This window comes from Anopheles aquasalis, chromosome 2 (genome assembly GCF_943734665.1).
Source record: "Anopheles aquasalis chromosome 2, idAnoAquaMG_Q_19, whole genome shotgun sequence".
NCBI classification, from domain to species: Eukaryota; Metazoa; Arthropoda; class Insecta; order Diptera; family Culicidae; genus Anopheles; species Anopheles aquasalis.
In genome coordinates this window covers 9,950,001-9,961,473 of record NC_064877.1, presented here as the reverse complement: position 1 = coordinate 9,961,473, position 11,473 = coordinate 9,950,001, and positions in this window count along the sequence as shown.

Below are 11,473 nucleotides of genomic sequence, written 5' to 3'. Positions count from 1 at the left end.
TCCCCGGAAGCCGCAAGCCGCAAGCCAAACAGCCAGTCTGTTACCAAGGGAATGCACGGACGTGGCGGAACGAAGAACCAAAGAACCGAGAGGAAAAGTCCGAAAGCTCGCTAGCGTCGCAATCGTCGTCGTCTTTGCCGGTGCTGGGCTGGTACGTGAGGAAGTTCGTCTTCTTGGTGCGTCTTCCCACCGTCAACGACTTCATTGCTCCTCCGTTCGTCTGAGTCACAGAAAGTGGGTCCAAGGGGGTGGTTTCCGCGTAAAGCCTCCGAAGAAAAACACTTTGCTTTCACATTTCCCACCACCATCGTCTGCTCGTGCCACGCGCACTCCAGCACTCTGTGTTCGATAAGAAGCTAGCCCAGCCTGCCGGAACATCCGAGCGACCATGACAGCATATGTGTGTGCGAAGGGTGGTGGTGAGCCCCAAAAACCAATGCCTGGCTTCATGCGTTGGTACGACGAATCGTAGCATCGTGGTGAAAATCTCTGGAAAGAATGCAAATTGGATATGTTTTTGCACCAAGCCAGTTCGGTGGTGTTCCGTGAGCTGGCTTGGCTTTCTTGGGGGTAGAAAAGCCATGCTCGTGTGTCTGTGTATGTGGTTGGTGCTGGAATGAAACCAGCCATCCGAACATCTTCTCGATACTCGCCTTCCAAGGCCTCAGAAAAACCACAAATCGCTGAGGCGCTCTGGCTGCTGCCTGATGAACGTCTTCGCACCGCCAGGCGGTCTAAATGGAAGCGCGAGAGTGTTTGATTGTTTAGGGGAATTCGGAGAGCCGTCGGTACGCAGAACAGGACAAAATGTTAAATTGCAATTGAATGGCGAAACAGTTTGCTTACTGAGCTGCTACCCTTGCGCCGAACGGGTGCCAAACAATGGTGAAAGTTAGCTGGAAGATGTCTCTCCAAGAAGAAATGACATGTCTTGTGAGTCGCACACCATTACCAATACGCTAGTAACACTCATTCAATTATTGTCACGCATTTTTCGATTACCATTCGAAAACGTATTCGTTTGGAATGTGATTTCAATACATGTTAGAAATGAAATATCCCCCTCAGTAACAACTAACTAAAGTATGCGATTGAGAGAAGCAAATGAAAGCAAACAGTCAAGCACTAGCCGAACATTCCGAGCTAATTGGCGGCGTAATATCGTTCACCGTAGCTTGGGCAGCAAATTGAAAGGAATAAAGAGTTTTCAACGAGATCCCAAGCTAAAAAAGTGCCGCGACATAATTGGCTCTTCATCGTAGCAGTACCTTCTGGATGTTCCCTTGAGTACTGCAGTGCTGCACAACGGATATATCGGATAGGTTCAAGTAGCAGCTATACCAAAAAGTAACGGAAAGTGCCATTTCAAAAGGCCACTCAAGCAGAATACTACAGACGAAAACAACTCGGGAAATAATCTCATCAAGCATCGAATCAAACAAGTTGCACAAATGAGCCCAAAAAGGGTACTGAATTTTTCGTTTTCAAAGCATTACCCTTTCAACTGTACTTTTTCCTGTTTCGACTTTCATTCCGGTCTACCGTGTCCTGCTTAAAGCATTACTTTACAAATCAAGGACCTCTCGGTATTACCAGCTGCTTGCAGTGCCATTCCTGTGTCCGCTATCGGTTCTGCTGCTGTGGTGCAGTAATTGTTACCTATTGCGCTTGCTTCCATCCAGCACCAATTCGTTCGACCTTCTCTCCTGCAGAATCCTTCTAGCGATGGAACGATTCCATCGAACACACTGCAGTGTATGCACACCGTACCCGACCGCCTGTCCTGACTCCTGGAGCATCTAGCACTTCAGGCCGGCCTAGGATTTGAACAATAAATTTTAATTAAATCATCTGAATGAAATGATACTCGAAGCACTCGGGCAAGGTTGAATTTATAATCCGCAACCATCCCTTACCATTGCCATTGCCACATTCTGGATGGCTGGATGCCGGGTTCAGGTCCGGTTCCGGGCGGCACAACTATGGCCACTGGAAATACGGACCTCATTCACCGAAGGTACTGAGCTGGCATAAGAGAATCCCGGTAGGTGGTTGCGCTCGAATGGTTCATTTGGTTTCGTCCATTTGAAGGTCGTCCTCCACCCCTTTCTACCTCTTGGGTCGCTTGGGCCAAATGCGGAAGGCGCATTTTGTTTCCATTCCATCGGAAGCACTCGAGTGATGCGGTGGATACCAACGGTTCCCCACAGTCAATGCACCGTGGACTGGGTTGCATCGGACGAGCATATTTACCATCCGTTACTCAAGGCAGATCGTCATCGTCTCCGGTTGATTTTCTACTCGACACTCGAGCCACTGGAGTGTCCGCTCCATTCAATCCGATTGGATGTGATTCTGATTGGAGCCGCCCAATGCCGCACGACACGATGGACGAGTCCGCATCATAAGGCCCGATAGACACTAATTGATTTTTGTGCGCCTGAGGAGCTGGTGTGTGAGACAGGGGAATCCGGAGCTCGTGGTGTCATCGGCCAGAATCCTGTCCAGACCATCTGCAACCGGCGCTGGCCACGCGTTAAGCGTTAAGCAAACGATTTAGGGTTTTAATGAAGTCTCCGTTCCATTCGAAGACCACATGAACGCAAGATTACAAAACGGGTCTTGACATTCCGGTTAATGTCCGCCCTTTCTGGTCTCAAGCATAATTCCAATTCTAAGAACATTGGACAATTGGAAAACAAACACAACGAGCCGTATCAGCTAATTAATTCCCTTCAGTAAATAAACCAGCTCGCTGGGAGACAACTTCAAATTAACAGAACCGCATTGAAGAAGCGCTGCCGCTGTTTTGCGTCGGTGCAGCTTGTTAACAATGATCCGGGCGATGTAATCAAGATGTCGGAACCGCCATAGTGCTCGTTGCAGCAGTAGTGGATGGAAAAGTTTTTCGGTTAAGTATTCGCTCCCGTTGTTACTACTCCACCGTCTACCCTTGTGACAGACGACTCCCTAGGCCACCCCTCGAATCCCGGGGTTGTAACGTAAGGACATGCCATTCGCGCGAACTAGTAACATGACATGATACGAATAATGTTACAAATTGAGCCTTTCTGTAAGTGCTACTGGTACAGGATCTTAAAGCCACGCTTGCGATGAGAGAGAGAGAGAGAGAGAGAGAGAGAGAGAGAGATAGAAAGTACTACATTCCCGGTGAAAAAGGGGGAAACCCCTCAAAAAGGAATGGTTGAAGCGCGCAGCATTTGCAGCAAGTGAAGCGCCACAAAACCGCAAATGTAGAACGACGGTCTCTGTGTCTTCGGTGCTCGTGTTCCTCGTGTCCACCCGTACCCACCCGTTACCGGGACCTTTTCGCACCACATTCCACCCCCAAACCATTCCTTGCTGGAGAAGATATCAATTTAGAAAAGGCGTTTCCATTACGCTAGGACCACTTTCTGTAAATTACAGCATGGAACATATAGCCCGAGGCAGATCTTTGCAGCGTTCCCTTAGCGACTGGCATATGGGCGGAATAATTGTCTTCCAAGCAAGCCAAAGCCAATAATCGAACCCATTTAAGAACGCTCCAAGACAAACTTCTTCAGTTCCCTTCGGTCTTTCGGTCGGGATAATGTAATTGAAACCATTGCCCCTTGTTGCCGGTTGCCTTCTGTTACCGCAGGAACATTTGCTCGGTTTTCGCGAGTGCATCACCACCCTGCCGGCTGGTGAAAATCCATGTAAGGACCTCCTCGCCCACCGTGTGCCAATCACGCCGCTTCGCTGATCGTTATTCAACCGCGCGCGCTTCACGGGCGGAGTTGGTGCACTCGCCCCAACCAACTGACATTAAGAACATCGCCACTGACGTTCGGAATTCGGGGTTTAATTCGGTAAAGCGTGCGCTGGTTGTAAGGGATACTGCTGCTCATGATAATGTGTACCCTAGCCAGCCAGCCAGCCTGCCAGCTCGCTCGGCTCGACTTGACAAATGAGCCATGCGAACGCGTAGTGCAATTTGTTCAATAATAGCTGGCGAGATACTCGTCGAGAGACACAGCAGGGGCACACTCCCCCCCCCCCCCCTCAGATCGAACTACCGCAGATGAGCTGCCGCTACTCCTACTACTTTTGCTGCTGCTGCTGTTATATCATCTCACACGCCATATGTACATGTGTGAGTTAGTGTGTGGGTGGACCATGATAAATTGTCTCATGACAGTAATCACTTATTCATACCAGGCATGCAGCATATAAAATATCCGCATAAAATATGTGCCCTCCGGGGGTGACGGTTCCGCTCCAAGGCAAGGGCTGTGGCCACCGACCGGTTCAGGGAGCTGCGACTAAAGGAGAAGAACGCACAGAACCGGTACAGATGGTTCTGCTGCTTCGTTCATGCTACCGGCACACACATAAGTATAGAGTGCAAGCGCAGCAGGCTACTAGATGATCACTCTGCACTCTGCAGCTCCGAAACAGGACAGGACAGGGACGCGTGAGGATGCTGCCAACTTTTCGTTGTGCAGAGATGTTTTCGGGATTGAGAAGTAGATTACAGAGAGACACACACATACACACGAGGCAAGTTTTCTTCTGCACGCCACACCACGCCACAGATCTGCACTTTTGCACTTTTGCACAAAATGGAACCAGCTGTGTGACGTGAGGTTTCCCCCCTGCCTTCCGCCAGCAGCCATCACCAGGCGGCCAAACCGGGAATGACATAAATCTTTTGGGGCTTAATAAAGGAAGTTTTTAAAACTAAAGCATATTTGCACAGGCATCAGCATCACCATCATCATCATCATCATCATCATCGTCATAACTCGGTGCCATTTTTGCAATCGCCAGTTTCTATTCGGCCAGCTCATGAACATTCTTTAATTTATGCAACGAGCAAGGCGTGGGAGAGCGGAGTTGTTGTGGGAAAAATGGCAGCAGCACTTTCGAGGACAACATTTATTCTTCAATTGACGGTGTACGTCAACTTCTGCTTTTGCACCACCAATTGAGAATGGATAGGAACATGGCTTGCTCTCTGTTTCGAATCCTTACAGCGCGCAGCGCAAGCTTTGATCTTCGCAGTTAATGCAATCCCAAAGAAGTTTGCTTTTCCATTCTCGAGAGCTCCCGCGAACTTCTTCCCAAATGATATTCCTACGTGGATCCAACGTAGATCATCATCCAAGCAACAACAGCCAGGGAGAACATGGCAAAGAACTTGCCAACAAGCAGCTCGAGCACGCTCACGGTACGAGCAAGAATCATACTTTTTCACGCACGTGATCCGTGATCCAATAACTCATAAGGTGCGGCACGCCCGGGCAAAAGTTATACCCAGTGCACGCATCAAAATCAATTCCAACAATCCTCATTAGGGCTCACCATTCATCGCCGGGTTATCCATCGCCCGGATCGCCGCGCTTTAATTGACTTTTCTTTATCCAGCATCAACACCACCGCCCAGATCGCTCACGTATCGCCGGTCCATCGTCCACCGTCCGCGCCAACAAAGATTGACAAGCAGCATCACGAAGCGACCGGCATCGGAGGCGCACGTACAATCGGTTCGGCGTCTTCTCGCCCCCTCTCGGGTCAATTTAATTACGCCCACCCGTATTGACCAACTGGTCTTTACTTGCGTCGATGCCGTGGTGACGATGATCGATTTCGCTTACCGTTACCGTGGACGCGGACAGTTCCGCGAATGAAAACGATTGCAAACAAAGCCCGGTGCCACAGCCGATGCCAGCACCTGGCCTTCCACCTGCCTGGGCTTGGTATGCGGAAACGCTTTATGCGGCCATAAATTTCCCTTCTCTCGTTCTCGCCTGCTACCAGGTGGTGCAGTCGATGCTCGAGCGATGGCAATTTATCTCCCTAATTTAGATAGAATTTGGTAAAACTTTCTTCCTCCCTCGCTCTCACTCGCCAGTGGTAGCAATAATAATGACAGTAATAACGCATTCAGCAACCCCGGTCAGCAGCCAAGCTTCCGGAGAAGCTGGGCAGGAACGATTTGCGCTACAAAACTAATCGCGATTGATCTACGGCCCCTAATTAATCAAGATGTTACGCGGCTGGCCCATAATCAGCTAAATTAAATTACGTATAAATTTCCGGGAAATCCCCGGCAAATGCCCAACCCCCTCCAAACGAGAGAAACTTTCCAGTTCCAGTCGGGCACTGCCAGGGGGACTGCGCCGTACGCATACCGATTGGTATTCGAATGCTAAATACACACGAACCACGCACCTGGCCATTTCGAGTCGATTAGCGATTTATTGATCCGACCAGCACATGGGCAAGATATCCTTTTTCCAACATCGTTGGCGCTACTGCTGGAGTAGTAGTATTAGCTCGGCCAGATGGTCCTTATCATCGCGGTATCATCTCGGTACCGCCAGCAGCAGGTTTACATAGAGCCGCTATACTATCTCACCCTTCATCATTCATTAGGACTTAGCACCCTCGGTAGCTCGCTCTCTCTCTCTCAGAGAGTGAAACAGGAGCTACGAGTTGCATCCGATACACAACCTCCAATGGTGTCTCAGTCTCCTGATAACGTGCATTATCCCACCGATGATTAGTGGTGGCAGCGATTGATTTGTTGTGCTTCGCAGGGGATAATAATGCGTGCACCCTATCATCATCACCATCATCATCACCGTCGCCGTCCTTGTCGTCGACGATAAACACACATTAAAACGTTCTTAACGTTCTTGGCGTGGAGCTCGGAGTGTGGCATGATAAATGCATCGGTAGACACCAAGCGTAAGAGGGTTTGGTACGCTAATACCAGTCCTGTATCGCAACTGAGATAATGCTTCGCATTAAGGATGTTTCACTCCGTATGGTGGTCGAAGCTGCTGGTGGCTGTCGGGATGAAGATGATTGAGAATGTTCGTTTGAGTGCGACAGACATGTGTAACGGGATGATTTGAAGCACATAATCGTTGAATCAAACTGTGAGATCACCGAGAAGTGGTAGGAGAAAGTGGGGAGCCGGTAGCATGTGGTTCAAGGCAGGTGTTCGGTTTCAGATCGTGCGCTTATGGATAAGGATTACGATTGTACACGTGGCTGAGAGCATATTTCTTAATAAGATATATTATGATTTGTTTCTTAAATAGCATTTTCCTAGTTAAGGTTGTTTGCTTCACATTCAGATGATAAAATATTCTTCGAAGGGGCGAGTAGCATTAATTTAAGCAAAACATATCATTTTCTAGATTTTTGTAATTTACTTTTACCAATTTTTGATAGCACTTTCTTATCGAAAAAATATAAGTTTAACTATTTTACTAAAAAAACAATGTACACTAAATAATTTATAAAAAATAGTTCCAGTGCTGCGAGGTGGTGAAAACCAGCGGAACGTATCTGTTACATAACATTATAGTACAGCTTCACCGGCCAAACCAGGAAACCACTAAACAGCTTAACTGTAGCTGTAATTAATGCAACCAACTACTAAGAGAAAACACATGTTTAGTAAGATTTGACTAATAATGGGTACAGCTGAAGGTACTCACTAGCTAACTATATTTTTATTCGAAGCAACATAAACATAATCAACATACGGCCATGAGGAACCGCACCAAAAGTTTGATTACAAAAGCACTAACACGAGCCCCATTATGAGCGCAATTCCGTCGAAACACAATTACCATCACCCATCGCACCGAAAGGCGCACATCGCACCGAAAGGCGCCACACAATCCTGCAACATTAAACTAAAGCGAGCGCAATTTAGTGTAAAAACATTCATTAGAGCGCAAGTGTGCGAGCGAGTAGCGAACTAACGGGCCACAAATTCATTCGCAAAACATTTCCCCCGATCAGGGGCGCCAGTGCTGACAAGTGTTGCAGCGAGACTACTACACTCCTTTTGGATCGTATTTGGAAGTAGAATAACAAAAAGAAAACAAAAAAAATGTTGGAAGAAAAAACATAGGCTAGCTGTAGCAGAAGGAGAGCTACAATAAATGGAGGGAAAAAAGTAGATCAGAAGCAGCAGCAACAGCAGCAGCACCATCTCGTCGTTAGATCGTTGGTACCATCACGAGCACGAGCACCATTTTAGACCCATCATTTGTCGATCTGCCTTCACTTCCTTCCGGTCGGCCGACCATCGTACGGGAGGTTTGCTATTGCAACTGTTCGAACTGCTCGTTCATTATCAACCACCACCAACCTCCACCTCAGGTTGATGTTGCCAAAACCTCCTGGCCAGCCATCCTTCCGCAGGTTCTCCTGCTGACGCTAAAGTTAAGCAGCGGAGGCGTATGTTTGAAACAAACAACAGAGCACTCCCACCACATACACCTACACACAGTCAAAAAATAACAGACACCCAAACGCACATCCTCTTCCACGGGTGAAATTCGTATTGGTTCGCTGGTTGGCTGGTGCTGCTGCCGGTGCGCTGCGCTCGTGAACATGTGTTAAACTCATCAACCAACGCCAACCAAACGAGGCCAACCAAGGAGGAGGCGGCAGGAAGGGTCTGAGATGCTCACAGCGGCCATTAGCAGCTACTTTTGCGCCTTTGCCCGAGACAGAAGACAAACGACAAGCGATGGACGCGCCCTGGTCGACCCGGAGTGGTGTATGTGTGTCGTGTAGTGTTTGGTGGTGATGGTGGTCGTCGACGAAATTAGCGGTCTACTTGAACGGTGGCCACTCGGCCTGGGTCCTGGTTCTTGTGCTGCTGCTGATGCTTCCTCGTTCTACCGATGCTCAGCTGATGACAGGATAATAATGAAACTCGTAATGTTTTCATTTGTTTTACTTTGCCCCGGGCTAGTTCATCAGTTGCGTTGAGTTTGGGAAGGAGTTTCAGTGGAGAAGGAGTAACACCCAACACGATAGTTTTCGGTCGCTTGAGCTATGCTGCGTTGCTTGAACTGCACCGTTCCGGATGAGCATAATGAGCCATCGCATGTCTTCATCAGTACAAGCAGCAGCAGCAGCAGCAGCTCACGACGAAACTCATCATCATCACCATCACCAGCATCATCGTCGTCACCAACCAGCAGCAGCTCATCATTATTGCAAAGTTCATTATTGTGCCACCTCATCGTAACCACCTCGCTAGTGTTAGTGCAATGGTCTTCTACGACTCTCCTTCTCCTCGCGTTGCATATGAATATGCTCCCCTCGAAGAGGGACTACCATTTGAACATAACAAAAAAACGGACAACACCTCGCAGTTTTGGTGAGTTTTCTATTCGTGGGAATGTTTTTTTTTTGCAATGTACAGAGCACACAAACAGCGCTTAGAACCGTGGTGGCACTATCATGCTGAGCTGGCGGAATCTGGCGGTCCGTCGGAGAAAGGCTGGGCGCTTCGAACGAAACTTTGAGCAGTTTATGCCACCGGCCAACGCAGTGGATAGGACTCGAGGACACCCACTGCACGCTGCTGGTGGCTGTCACGCTGAAATGCTTTAATGCAAATTCTCAAAGTTTATCTCCCCGGGCGACACTCAGGATTACAGGTATAACTCATTCCTCATTCCTCGAGCTCGAACTGCGAGGGCTGCCGGTCTGCTGCCCGGCAGGCTATTCCACGATACCAGCGCTAAAGCCACTGGATAAGTCTTCCGTAACGCATATGTGAGGTTGTGTGTATGATGTTATTTTGGAGCAAAGTGAATATCTGGGCCGAACGTTCAAAAATGCACCTCATCCTTGGCCACATTTTTCTCGGAATAAGCCTGCTCGCCTCTCGCTCCTTGCAGCACGTCGCTAGCCGCTAGTCTGCTGCTGGCCTTTCGGGAGTTCTGAAGCTTGTAGCACCAACAAGTCACCCTATTGTGCAAGGGATGGAGAGCAGCAGGTTACTCGTTCGTACTAGCTGGCAAGGACATGGTTCGGCTCCGCAGCAGCGCAACACAAACACATACACAGCAGCACTAGTCACTAAGTGCGATAATAAACCCGTTCCGTTACAAGCCGGCTGTCCCAGCATTCGCTGCATCGGTGCGCAAGCAGACGAAGGCTGCGGACTTGAGGATGAAGACGAGAAAATGGCGAAAAAGGGAAACGGGAGCAAAAAGCGATTGCCACTCATGGTCACCGGGGCTGAGCATAAATGTGTGCTGCTGCTGCAAACGGTTGCAGCATTTATTTATGGCATTGTGGGGTGGTGTGTGTTTGTTATGATGGGTGCGAAGGGTTGTTTTGCTGCTCCGTTATAACATCCGGCTCCTGGGTGGCAGCTTTCGGTATTCAATAAATTATGCAGAAAGTTTATAAATTGTGAACGCTTATAAATATTAATATTTAATCTTCCGATCCCGAGTGCAAGGATTTAAGTAGAGCAGTAGAGTCAAACCAGGAGGCGTGTAGTGGGAGTTTGTGATTGTGAAGGGATGGAGTGTTGTAAATGGAGTCGATTGGTTGTGGGCTTTTCGAATGGGAGAATGTTTGGAGTACGTTTGGAGAACCAGGTAAGTGACAAAACTCAAAAGCTGTGGCCCATGGGAGCTGTGCTACTTGTCTGGGTGCGCCGTAGCTGTTTGATGTAAAGTGATGAGGCTACAGAAGGTTGAGTCGAAGCGCTTCGAAGAAACGGAAACTATGAGCTGTTCTGTATGAAACGAGCATTTGTAATGCGATTGTAAAAAATGTAAATGTAAAACGATAATGCGATTAATATTGGTTGATCATGCAAAAATCTTAAAACAAACACCTCCATAAACACATTCCGAGGCATGCACTTACTCTTAGACGATTGTTTCAGTTATCCTCCTTTTCATAAGAAATATGAAATGAAATTCCGCTTTAATGAGTCCAACCTGGCTTTAATGAGTACTATTTCATTCTATTCATTAATGATCAATTGCTTTCTAAATTCTTTATGGAAAAGATTAAAAAAAGAGAGAATGAACTACAGAGTAATGATGAGCGCAGCTTCTTTGCTTGAAGCACTTGCTGGACCATTGCATGGATCATGATCTCAAAAGTAACAATAGATTCACGTTTCGGTAAGAAAAGAAGCTTGAATCTAATGGAAAACCTTCCGTTTTTTCCTACCTTTTTACCTAACGATAGCTTACGAATCCGTTCGAATTTACGTCAATTTCTAGATCCTGTTTAGGACTATTTGCCAAATCACACATTGTGCATGTGCATTGTGCAGTGGCATCTCCGGTGTCCACTAAGAATAAAAAAAAACGCAGTACTAGAGTATCAAAAGCCCAGCGGTTACACCCAATGGAGCAGCTTTTCATTCTTCAAACCGCTTCATTGTCGAGCATCACTTCACTTACTGGAAGCCATTGAAACGATCAAAGGCAAGGGCACCGCTCCCAGTGTTGACCTTTTTTTCCCCTTGCTTCCATTCAATTCTACCAAAGCCTAAATGAATAGCGCCCCGGGAGTTCACCGCTGCTAGACCGGCTCAATGCCAGGGTCAAGCAATCCTACTTAAGGTCAACCAACTGCTAAACCCCGCTACTTTACACGCCTCGTCGTGGTGTGATGAAGCCGCTCAAGCGTG